The sequence below is a fragment of the Alligator sinensis genome, unplaced genomic scaffold, assembly GCF_000455745.1.
Source record: "Alligator sinensis unplaced genomic scaffold, ASM45574v1 scaffold228_1, whole genome shotgun sequence".
In the NCBI taxonomy this organism is placed as follows: Eukaryota; Metazoa; Chordata; order Crocodylia; family Alligatoridae; genus Alligator; species Alligator sinensis.
In genome coordinates this window covers 1,615,471-1,627,733 of record NW_005842044.1, presented here as the reverse complement: position 1 = coordinate 1,627,733, position 12,263 = coordinate 1,615,471, and the positions used below count along the sequence as shown (strand labels likewise).

The window sequence follows — 12,263 nt, the reverse complement described above, 5'->3', positions numbered from 1 at the left end:
AATTTTCCATCTCCGCGGTTTACGATCGTACACCAAACCCGAGATGGGTCAATATCCACATGAAGCAAACACTCAGAGGATGCAGTTTTGCACGTAATCATTAACTCCCACTCGGCCCCAGCCCTGGCGCCGGGCCGTAAAATGTCCATTTTGCTTTACGTGGATGTTGGGTGGCGACGCGGACACCGCTGCCAGCAGTTTGCTCTTCGGAAATTCCTCCCTGGACATCAGCTACATCCCCAGGGCTCGGGGGAGAAAGGGATTTGGGAGCTGTTTGCACACAGCCAGCTGAAGACTAAAGCCAGAGGTGATGAGTATGGAGCAGAAAGCCAGGCATCCCGGCCAGATGTGTATTTACCCAAGACTGTCATTTTCCCTCCCCCACAAAAGCAGCCGACCAGACCCAGGCGACATTACTGCCGGGCACACGCTGAGGTTTCGCTGCCTCGCCTGCTCCTCTGCACTGAGGCAGAAGAGATGTCTAATAATCTGTGTGTGTCCCCGGCGCACATCCATCCTAATGAAACACATGGGAGGGAGGATCGGGTGGGCAGCTGCTGTGCTCCAGCATGCAATGCTGTTGAGTTTTGCTTTCTTAGTGCTCTACCTAAGCCCACAGACTTTACCACTCCTGGGCAGAGAAGCACACGAGAGAGGGGAAAATTAAACACGTTGCTTGGGAGCCTCCTAGTAATAGCATCACAAATTGATGCTGGGTATGCCTTGACCCAGGTGTACTTGCTAAGAAACAGCCTCGTCCCTTCCTTAAAGCCCTGGCTCCTGGCTGCATTACAGTAACAAGAGCCTCCTGCTCCAATACAAAGCCATTCGCCCAGTGCCTCCCAGCACTTTGCAGAACAGGAATGGCTGAAATGCAGCCATCTCAGGGGTGGAACTGGCTTGCTGCACAGGAACGCGACACGTCGTATTAGGACCAGAAGTAGTCAAGCGCGCTAGAAACTGCTGGCTGCTGCCCTGCTGGCGTGGGCCCCAGGGTGCGTTTGCAACACATAGCATGAAATGGCTTGTCGTGAAATATTTAACTGCTCGCTTTGGAAGCAAAGGACAAGACTGGATGGAGGACACGGGCAAGGTTTGCACCCGGTGCAGCCAGTAAAACACCCACTCACGCCTGGTAAAACACCCACTCGCTTGCCCTCTGTTGCCCTGCAGGTGCTCCGGACAGCGCTGCATTTATCTCACCGTATTTTGTTCTCGCCTTTTCAGTGCATGTCGCGGATCGGAGTGACGCAACCTCCGGTTTCGTCCTGTTCGGCTATTTAGGCCTGCGCTCAGGTGCAGACTCGCATCAAACAGCCCGTGTGCTGGTGCGGAAGGACACGGCATGCACCGGCAAAGGGGATCTACTGCAACGGGCAGTTTCAGTAAGTTTGGAGTTGGTTTTAATTCTGCGTTCTCCAGGCCCCGCTCAGACCGACACGGGAAAGCATCTTTCCCTCCTCTAGCATGTGCGGCAGGCAGAGAGTCTGGGGACAGCCAAGCAGCAAACAAGCCTGGGAGGGACATGGGGCTTGGGGACAGTCCTGCAGCACGGGAGATGGATGCTCTGCCGGAGAGAGATCTGGGATGAAAAGCTTTGCTGGGAGGGCTCCTGTATCCCAAGTCAGGCTCCTCCTCACCTGGCTGTTCCCTAGCCCCTTCCCAGGCCTGAAGGGCGCCTCTGATGGAGACTGGATGCAAACTTTGTGAAATGTTTTAGTCCAGCAGACTATATATGAGAGCTGGTTGGGAGCAACAGGAACCAGTCTCTTCCACCAGATGCTGCCCCTACCGCTCCGCTCAGCCTGGTGCCTCTCTCACAAGTGTAACAAGTCCTAGCCTAATTCTCAAAAGACATCTTTATCCCCTCCTCCCCACGCAGCCTCCAAAGCCCTCCTGCTCGGGCCTGCGAGGTCCCCAAGTGCTATTAGGACGCTGGGGGCATGCTACCTCTGCCCCTGGGACCATCTCAAGGGGCATGCTTCTCACGGGAGGCACAAGGCAGGCCTGTAGCTGGTCCACCCTGGAGCTGTCCCCAGGCTCCAGCCCTGCTGCTTCTCGCCAGGATCCTGGCCTGTCCCAAATGCCCTCCTCTCCTCTGGATTTGGGAGCTGAGCCTCCCTCAGAGGCATTTGGTGCTGGCTGCAGCCCAGGCTGGGGATGGGGACTGGGCTGTGCCAATGCTCCTGCTGGGATTAAAGCCACTCAGGACAAATGAAACGTCTTTGGATTATTTTTGCCTCCTTTGTTGTGTTTGTGTATGTAATATATGATATAGCAAATTAATGCACATTCCCATAAAGGTTTTTATCTATTTCTTTTTGCAGAAGACCATAAGAATGGCCACTGACTGGGTCGGACCATAGGTCCCTCTTGCCCAGTCCCGTGCCAGGCAGCGGCAGAGAGCGGATGCTGAAAGGGAGAGTGAACAGGGCATAACCAGGGCTTTTCCTCACTGTTCCTCTTACTTGCAGCCTCCAGCAATGAAGGCCCTTGCTTCGGAGGCCGTGCCCTTCACCCCTTTCTCAATGGCCGCTGCCCCTGTCCTCCATGAACTTGCTCAACCCTTTTTGAATCTGTCTAGACTGTCAGCTTCCACCACATCTGGTGGCAACAAGTCCCACCCTTTAATGGCCCACTGGGGGAAAAAGAGTTTCCTTGTGTTAGTTTTAAACTTACAACCTACCGGATCCCTTTTGTGAACCCCTCATACTTATATTGAGAGCTAGTAACGAATAAATCCCTATGGACGTCCACTTTGCCAGTTAGCATTTTGCAAACCCTTCTCGTGTTCCCCCTTCAGCATCTCTCTTCTAAACCGAACAGGCCTGGCCTCTCTACTCTCTCCTCCCCTCCATGCCCCTCATCCTCCTGGTTGCCCTTCTCTGGACCTCCTCTAGCTTTCCTATATCCTTTTCGAGGTGTGGGAGACCAGAACCGGGCACAGGATTCAAGGTGCGGATGCAGTGTGCATTTATAAAAGGGCACGATGATACTTTCCTCTCTTATTTATATATCCCCTCTTAATAAATCCTAATTTCAGTCTTAAATGGCATCAGTGTTAAGTTGAATTATACAGCTCTAGGCCCCTACTTATTAGTAAAGCGTCTAGTTTCTTTTTGACTGGAGAAAAATGTGTGGTGTGGTGTGCTCTGCGGGATGGTGCGCCACAGCATCTGCACCTCCCCTTTCAAACTCCTAGATCCTCCTGGTAGTTCCTCCCTACCAGGGGCAAAGTTTAGGCTTCGCGGCCCTGATCCTGGCTCCTAAGGGTGAGACCTGGGGGCTACGTGCACTTTAATAGCCTTCTGGGGCAGTCGCTCTCACCCGGGGCCCCTTGAGATCCACTCCAGGGCTCCACAGGGTACCACAGTGTCAGCACCGTTAGGGCCACAAGATCGACTTGGAGGTGTCACACAGGAATCCAGTGTGTTGAGGACATTATGACCAATATTGGCAATACGGAAACAGGTAGCATCTCATCCAGCCCTTGAAAACCTCCTTGTGCTTTGGGAACTACCCACGTGTGAATAGAGCCGGACGGCATGTGAACAGAGATGCCAAGCACCCATTGTTCCGGCTGGGCGGCCTCAGTATCCCACAATGCACTGCTGCCACATCCCACAATGCTTTGCATTGCCTCGGGGATGCCTTACTACAGCGCGCTGGGCGTGCAGCCAGCGCTGGCACAGTGTGGTGCCTACACGCTCCAGAGGCTCAGCAGCATCAGCGATTGTGAGTTGACAAAACTGCTGCCGACAAGCCCGGCTGGGGAAGCGAGCATAGCGCTAGCATCGGGGCCGTGTGGTCGCCGCTCCGTGACAGCCCCAGCCACAGGTCCTGCGAGAGCGGCTAGAAACCTCCTCCCCTTCCTGGTTTCAGTTCTCTTCAACGTGCAGTTGCTCCAGCTCTCAGCCCATGGCAGCCTTGCTGCTGCTAGAGCTGGGCAGAAGGACCGCGTGGGACCGGAGATGACGGGTCATCCTGCACGACTGAGAATAGCAGCCGTTCAGGCTGGGCTGGTTGGCAGGCTCGGGTGCGTCCAAGCGGCTGGCCGCATTTCCGACAGCATCACCTCCTGCACTTCCTACCCCCGGGGCATCTCAAAGCCTGTAGGCCCCTTGGGAGGTCTAGGACGTGGGAGCAAGTTGCCCCAAATCCCACCCGCAGTTTGCAGACCAGGCAAGGAGCTCTGCTGCCGATCCCACGCCTTCCTCGCAGCATCCATCAGGCTTCCTCTCAACCACGATGCCATCCCAGCGCCCTCTGACTGCTGTAGCTCCCGCCAGCTGCCTCGGGAGTAGGATTCAGGGTCTTCCCTTTGAGGCTGACTAGGCTCCCCAGCTCATCGGCTGTAGGGAAGGGGTTAGGGCTCGTTGTTCAGCATTTCCACACATCTCCGTCTGTACCAGCGGCCCTGCCGGTCAGGACGGCATCTCGGACAGGACTGGATTGCCGTCTAGTCAGATGGCAGTCTTCAGCCAAGAGCAGCCATACCACGGCAAGCTCCCTTTGCCCCTCGAATGACTGGCTCCAGGGACACAAGCACCACCCCAGCTGCTCCAGGGCAGAGCCCAAGGGCCTGGCTTCATGTAGCACAATTCCTTCGTGCTAAGAGCTCCTAGTAGCCCAGCCCAGCCCTGCCTTGCCCTAGGGAAGACAAACAGCTTCCTGAAGAGGCTCATCAAAGCCTGGCTTGGCTCCAAGGGGCAGCTGGAGCTTTTCACCTCTTAAGTATTCACGGAAGAGTCCTCGCCCCTCGAGTACATTAGCATGAATTATGAATCCAGAGAAGTACCGAGCAGCGGCATCGCTGTAGGCTCCACAGGGCATTGCCTCCGTCGCATGCAGGCTGTAACCCTTGCTCCGGTCTCCTGCAGCATGGTGTCCTCCTGCGTCCGCCCATTGCTTCTTCTCCATTTCCCGCCAGTAGAACGGCCTCCATCCTGCGGCCATCTAAGTCTGAGCTCCCTGCTAGGAGCATGGGGGTCATTCCAGCTGGAGGAGGGAGTTACCAAAGGCTTTTCCTGTTCAATAGGCTCTTTCACTGTCACTGGTATACCGCCAGTACCTCCTTTGCAATCTTATCTGGACTATGAACAACCGTGGAAGCAAGCACCCAAAGGGAGCGCTGGGGGAAGGGGGTGCACCGACAGCTTGCAGCCTCCGTACACCGTGCTATGGGATGCATCTCTGCCCCCTCCTGCCCACATACCTCAGACAGAGGGGTGGGGGCTTGCTATGCAAAGGTTTCCTATCAGGACCCTAAGCTGTCCTACTAAACCATACCTCTAACGCAGTGGGGGCCTCTGGCCAGCTCTGCAACCTAGCACCTGCACGGTATGCACTTTTCTGCCTCCCCTCCCCACCCACCCACAACTCGGGTGCATCCATGCGCCGAGTCTGCACACCTGAGATTGTATTGCGCAAACCCTGTGCCACTGATGCAAAACCTATAGGAGTGGTTCCCTCATGCTCCTGTCCCCATACCCGTGACCAAATGTTGGGGCTTCCCTAGGCAGGATCATTTTACCCCTCCTTTAAAATCCCCGGTGGGTTGCAGCAATGTCCCTCTTCACACTAGAAACAGGAGTTCTAGGAGTTTTGCATTTCTTTGAGTCTTAGACCAACACGGCTACCAAATATACCGCTCTTTGCGCTAGCTCCCCTTTGCTACCTTCACTCCAGGACACAGGAGCTAAGAAAAGTTCTGATGTGCCCCAGGCTGAGGCCGGGTCTAGGGAAGACATCCTGGGTGCTCCTCGTCCACGGAGAGAGGTGACGGTCTGAACCCAGCTGTGCAACTGGTACAGAAGTAAAGACACCCCCATGGAGCCTTGCAGAGGGTTTGAGATAGAAACAAAGGAAACAGCAGCAGTGAGCAAAAGGGAAGGGACTACATCCCTCGAAAGGCAAAGGAGGCATCCCATGGGTGAGGGGCCTGTGATGGCCCCTGCTTGCAGAGCTGGGTGCCATCATGGCCAGGGATCCTGCAACCAACCAGGGAGGGATGGGAGAAAGGAAGAGCAGAAATGTAAACCAATGACGGGACTGAAACGATGCAGCTCCAGAGACCCAGGAGCTCTTCAAGCCAACTTGAACCCAACAGGTACACCCAGAGATGCATCTCAGCAGGGAAGGGGAAGGGAGCTCACAGGCTTATTTCTGTATGCTTTGTTTCCTTTGTTCAGAAATGCACCCTCACCTCTGCTGTCTCATCTCCAAACAGTGGCCAGGCACATGCAGACAGAACAAAGGATCTGCCTTTGGAAATAGCATGCATGGGGGAATCCTGTGGGCTTGCTTATGGTATTCCTGCCTGCCTTTCGTTACGGCTGCCAGTGCAGGTTCAAAACCTCTGGCTGTCGGCAAGGCAGAAAGAGACTCTAGCAACATAAACCAAAGGGTTGAGAGCAGCAAAACACCGACCCCGTTGCATGCACCTGAGCGTTCAAAGCCTGTAACTAAGCCTTGCTAGCAATGCAGTGCCTGGCCACAAAGACATGATCTTTATGAACAGATGTGCAATGCAAACATGCAGGGCAAACACAACCACAGCCTGCTGGTTCCCCCAGTCAGAGTCCAAGTCCAGAACAAAGTGCTTAAATCCGGGTCGTGGAGCGAGGTTAGGAATGGCTTTATTGCTAGCCCAGAGAGGGGCTTGGCTTAAAGAACAAGGCAGAAGCAACTCCGATCTCTTGTGTGCAGAGTTTCAGGTTAATCTTAGCCTGGATATCTTGTCCAGCCCCTGGGTCAATCTCAGCAAGGCTCTCAGTCGGGTATGCGTTCAGCTCTGATGGCACATCTCTAGGAAGAGGAAGGTCTCCTGTGATCCGCCTGCCACAAATGAGCTCTGGTGGGATCACTGATGAGAACTGGCTGGCAACACGCAGGCTGGGGCAACCTCCAGCTACCTGTTTTCTCAGAAATGATGCATCAGCCACAGCCACCCCTGCCTGTGACAGGGGTAGAAGCAGTGTTTACTGCACTATCCCCACCCACCTTCACCGTGACAATCTCCTCTCTGCCATCTGCCACAGATACAACTCGGAAGAGTGTCCGCATATGCTTTGCCACGCCAAGTCCTGCAGGGCTGTCTCGAACTGTCTGTCATTTCTTGCACGCTGCCCGGTTACGGTCCTGCGAAGTAGAAGAGGTTTGTGGCCTTGAAGCAGCTGGAGGATGACTGCCTCCACACTGGAGTTTCCAGCATCGCACTAAGTGCCCGGGGACCGATGGCAACGTAGGAGCTGCAAGCTTCTCGTCTGAATGCCCCGACTCCTATTCCCATGCGTGGGCCGGCTCGGCACATGACCCCATCAGACATGGCCTCCTTCTTTTGGGAGTCCCATGACCACTGCTGGTCACAAATCGCCTGCAGTATATTATGGCTCCCATTCATTGCCTATTCCTATTCTTGACTGGGTGCTGTGAGAGTTGCTGAAGTCCTGTGGATGAAGCAGCAGGCAGGCACCCTGCTTCTAAATTAGGGGTGCTCAACCCCCAGCCCATGGGCCTACCCACCGGTCCCAAAATTTGGGGCTGGCAGAGCATCGTGGGCTATGGCTGTGCATACAAGATCAGGCAATGCAGGGCAGCGTAGGGCCCCATCCCAAGGCAGGCAGGGGTGGCGTGGGGCCAGCCAAGGTCACGTGGAGGCAGGGTGGGCTCCGATCCAGCCCGTGGACTGGCTCCAAACCACTCGTCTAGCCCATGAGAGCAAGGGTGAGCTCCACTGCTCTAAAGCAAGCACGGACATGCTGATTGGTGCAGCAAGTCTGCTTCCGGAGGTGGAGAGACGGGCACCACCACGAAGAAGAGTACGCTCTAGGAAGGACTGGAGAACTGCAGGAGTGCAAACAGAGGATTATGGGATAGAACAGAAGGAATTGTGGGAACTGGAATATACTAAAAAATGTCCCACGTGGCGCTAGGCTGGATGCCAGCATAGGGGTCCGAGGGAGGCTAACCCACAAAGCAGCCCCGCTTTCACCAATGCAACCAAGTGCAGCGAGGACATGCCACACTTCCAAAGGCAGCCAAACGTGTGCCAATTGTGTACACTGGCGTGCTGCTGATAGCATGGCAAGTGCTACAGACAAACATCCCCTTGCTTCACTCCTCGCCCCATTTCATAGCCTCAGGAGTCACCTTTCCCCGCTCACGTCAGATCAGAACCGTGATCCGAAACCAAGTGAAACCTCTTGGGTCAGTATGTTCCGGAGACAAATCTTAGTACTTAGACTTAGGAAGACCCCAGATTTTTGTTCTTTTCTTTTTTAAATGGGATACCTGCTCTATTGGACAATTTCAGACATTGCACTGTTAAAATCTCACATCAGCAGCCTGGGGTGATCATCGCACCTTCCTGGTGGCCATCTAAATCCGAGACAGGGGTTTGGAAGGGCAATGATAAAATCATGGCCCAGCAACCTTATGGCAAGGGTAGGTCTTGAATGACTGCAGGAGCTGGATTCTCCCAGGCACTGCGGTGTGTGTGATTAAGGGATTGCCCCTTGCCTTTGCAGAAATTACTTCATCCCATTTCAAGGAACCACTGCTATATGTCCAGACCCTCACAACTACTCTATGTCAGATCTCCAAGCCTGCTAAGAAGAACAAAATCAAGGTCAGTGCACAGAACGGGAAATATTTGATACTGAAACTCTCAAGGAAGCTGTTATGTTTCCAAAGAAACTTGAACACAAACCTGTCCCTCTGGTAACCAAAGTCTGATGGCTGAATAATTATTTCAGCAGGAGAGCTTTTGTCTAGGCACGTTCTGTTCAATTATCTTTTGAAGGACTGCAGCTTTCACAAACCAGCTTGGAAGAAGAACTGTTTTGTACTTTCCGCTAGGACTCTCCTCAGGGCTATGTATTACCCTGTGGCTGTACCTTTTCAGTCCATCGCTCCGCCTTGCTCCACAGCCTGGTAAGATTTGCAAAACCAATGAGAACAGCTAGACAACGGGCATTCAGGGCAACCTTCACACAGTGAAAATGAGGACCAAGCTCACTTTTCATGTGATGCTATTATTGCAACAGCAGCCAAGTCTGTCCCAGTTCAGTGTGCTGGCAGGCCTGTAACCTTTCACAACCCCAGACAAAACTGCGAGAGGGGCCTAGCTAGCACAGCAGCCGAATGGCTTTTGCATGAGAGATGCGGGTTAAAACCAAGTGACAACAAAATCAATGGTTTCAGTTAAGTCTCTAGTGGATCCTACATGGCAAAAGTCACCACCTGTTGTGGAAGGCTACGTGGCAAGGAGGTTTGGGAGCTGAGTGGCAAGGAACGGTGCAGCGCAGGACTCGGAGGCAGTGGAGGAGCAGCGCAAGGACCCAGAGCCCGAGTAATGAGATACTGATGAAGCGTGAGCAGAAGGGAAGAGAAGCAGCAGGTCCCCCTGGATGACTTACAGGCATTAGGCTCCTCTCCAGCAGCAGAACAGAATGCATGGAGAAGTGTGGCTCACAAGTGCTGGGTAAGCATGTTTCCCCTCAGGAACATCCGCTGAGTTAGGAGAAAACACAAGTTCCTCCCAGCTGGCATCCTCTGGCTGCGAGCATCTGCTTGCTGCAGCCAAGGATCTCAAAGCACTTTTCCAGGCAGGGGCAGCGAGTTCCAGCAAGCAGGCCCCTGAAACGGGACTTTGAGCCAAGACAGGACTTCAGACACCACGTTCCTTCAACTGTAATGTGCCTTTGAATGGAAGATGCACCAACCTTTTCTGACTCTCGATTTAAGGGAAAGCTGTATTTGTTGCTTAAGACACATTTACAAGGATATAACCACTGTGATAAATGCGAGAGCTTTTCCCCCGCTCCCCGCAAACTTTGACTTGAATGCAAGACAGGCCATTTTTAGAGTAGTTCACTTTTGAAAAGTGCATCTTATATTCAAAGGAATACAGCAACTAGCTTCCCTCTCTCTCTACCTGTTTCCACTTCCCCCTGCTCGTGTCTTCTCCATTTGGCCCGTCAGTTCTCGGGGCAGTGACCATCTCTCGCTATGAGCTTGTACAGCACCTAATGTACCAGCAGGGCCTCTGTCTCAAGTAACGCTCTGCTGGGCAGCTTAAAAATACAAATAAAATATCCAAGGAAGCTACCGCAGTTGTTAAGTAGCATTGTCTGTACTGCACGGGGCTGAACACAGATAACAGTTAGAAGCCAAATTTGGGGGGAAACTTTTAGCAAATCACAAACGTGCTGAGGTCCGAGGGCTACACGGTGTTGATCATGGTTGAAAATAAGCTCCGAAATCCCTGGCTGGAGACCTCATAGTGAGTTTGTGGCAGAACTAGGAACAAGAATCAGTTTTCCCCAGTCTATTTATCTGTAATGATGCCCATCAGCTCATTCCTGTGTTTTAACCACTTTGCATTACAGGCCCTCCTGATAGGCTTAGTTGCACCAGCATTAACAGCAACACAAGGCAGCCTTTGCCAGAGGCATCAACTTGCTACAGAAAATCTACCTACAATGGGACCTGAGCACTTGGCCAGCTGTACTGGCAGGAAGAGGGAGAGATCACCCATAACACGGTGAACACTAGATATAGGTATACCTCCCATGCAGTGAAGCTGCCAGCTACCAGTTCCCATTCTTTTAACCATCCCCATTTGTCCGAGCAGGATGGGATACTTGTTCTTCCCATCACCAAACCCTTGAGTCGACCCTGACAAGACTCCCTCTCCCATGGAACTATTCTTGGTCAGACAGCACCACCCCAGCCAATATTTTCAGTGTCTAGTGATTTGGGGTGACAGTTTCTGGGTGCCCAAAAGTAAATACTTCTGAAAGGCCCCCAACTTAGAGGCAAGGCGTTCAACACCCTTTGGAAATCAGATGTCTTTAGTGTCTCAGAAAATCTGTAGATTGTTAGCCATTGATGGACTTCTTGGCCAGTGTATTGTGTAGAATCGTAGAACTATCAAAAATTAGGGTTGGAAGGGATTTCAGGAGGTCCCGTCTAGTCTAACCCCCTGTACAAAGCAGGAGCAGCCCCAACTCGATCATCCCAGATGAGGCTTTGTCTACTTAGGTCTTTAAAACCTCCAAGGATGGAGAATCTACAGTCTCCCTGGGTAGCCTGTTCCAGTGCTTTACTACCTTCCTAGTGAGAAAGTTTTTACTAATATCCAACCTCAACTCCCCTTGCTGCAACTTGAGCCCATTGCTCCTTGCCCTGTCATCTGCCCCCACTGAGAACAGTCCAGCTCCATCCTCTTTGCAACCCCGCTGCAGGGAGCTGAAGGCTGCTATTCAATCCCCCTCAGTCTTCTCTTCTCCAGACTAAATAAGCACTGTATGCCCTTTGCCTATCATGGGGTCTCTTTGGGTCTTTGGTCAACTCACTATACCTACCTGAGTAGAAAGCAGGATCTCATTCAAACAAAACAAACAAAATAATAATAATAATAAAAAAAAAAATAAAAAAACCGAGATGCTACAGCCAAACCAAGCTCTCTTTCTTCCTCATATACTGAGGGAAGGTCTTTGTGCCCAAAAGTACATCTAACATCTCTCCTAACTGGGTAGATGGTCCAATAAAGATAATCACCAAAAAAAAAGAGAGTCCTTCTTCACATATATTGCTCTAGATTTAGCACTCATCCCCATGCCTGCCACAGAACTGGATTCAGGAAAGGGTAATCACCACTGGAAACCACTTGCACTCATTCAATAGGCCATTATTCCAACTCATTCAACAGGCCATAATCCCTTGCTCACATTTACACAAAAGCAGAATTTTGCCAAATTGAACCCTTTTGTGCCATTTTCACTCGTTAATTGCTGGAACTGCTTGTCACCAATGTTGCTAACAGCAACACAGGTATTGCCTAATCTCAGGAAGTTGGACTGGTAAGGGCAGGCAAACTAAAGAGGTGACTATTTAAGACCTCAGGTGATGGCGGGCAAAGGAAGAGAAGCCTGAATGGCACTCCTTAGTAACCCGCTGGGCTGATGAAGAAAGTTACGTGGCTATGCTCTGAAGGCAGATTTCTTAGTTGGGAGAATCTGGCTATGACACAGGAGAGAAGAAAACAGAATAAAGACAATTACCAAGATGCAGTTAATGAAAGATTCAGCCCCCAGGCTCCTCCTGACCACCAGATCTCGTTTCCCCCAGAAGGTTAAAAGGGCGTGTTAGCTTGAATTCCTTTAAAAAAAAAAAAAAAAAATCCAGTGGCTCCACATGCCAAGAACTACCCAGCTGCTTTCACAGGTCAGCTTACTAAATACACAGCAAAAAAAAAA

The 12,263-nt window shown here is 52.1% G+C and overlaps 1 long non-coding RNA gene across 2 annotated transcripts; it reads left to right on the top strand.

Moving 5' to 3' along the window:
- Positions 1-178: 178 nt before the first annotated feature.
- LOC112550166 lies at positions 179-3,022 on the top strand. Of its 2 annotated transcripts, none has more exons than XR_003093844.1 (3): positions 179-307; positions 1,228-1,385; positions 2,328-3,022. It is a non-coding gene; the product is annotated as an uncharacterized LOC112550166 (long non-coding RNA). The 2 variants fall into 2 exon arrangements; XR_003093843.1 differs by lacking the exon at positions 179-307 and adding an exon at positions 1,061-1,135.
- The last annotated feature ends 9,241 nt before the right edge of the window (positions 3,023-12,263 follow it).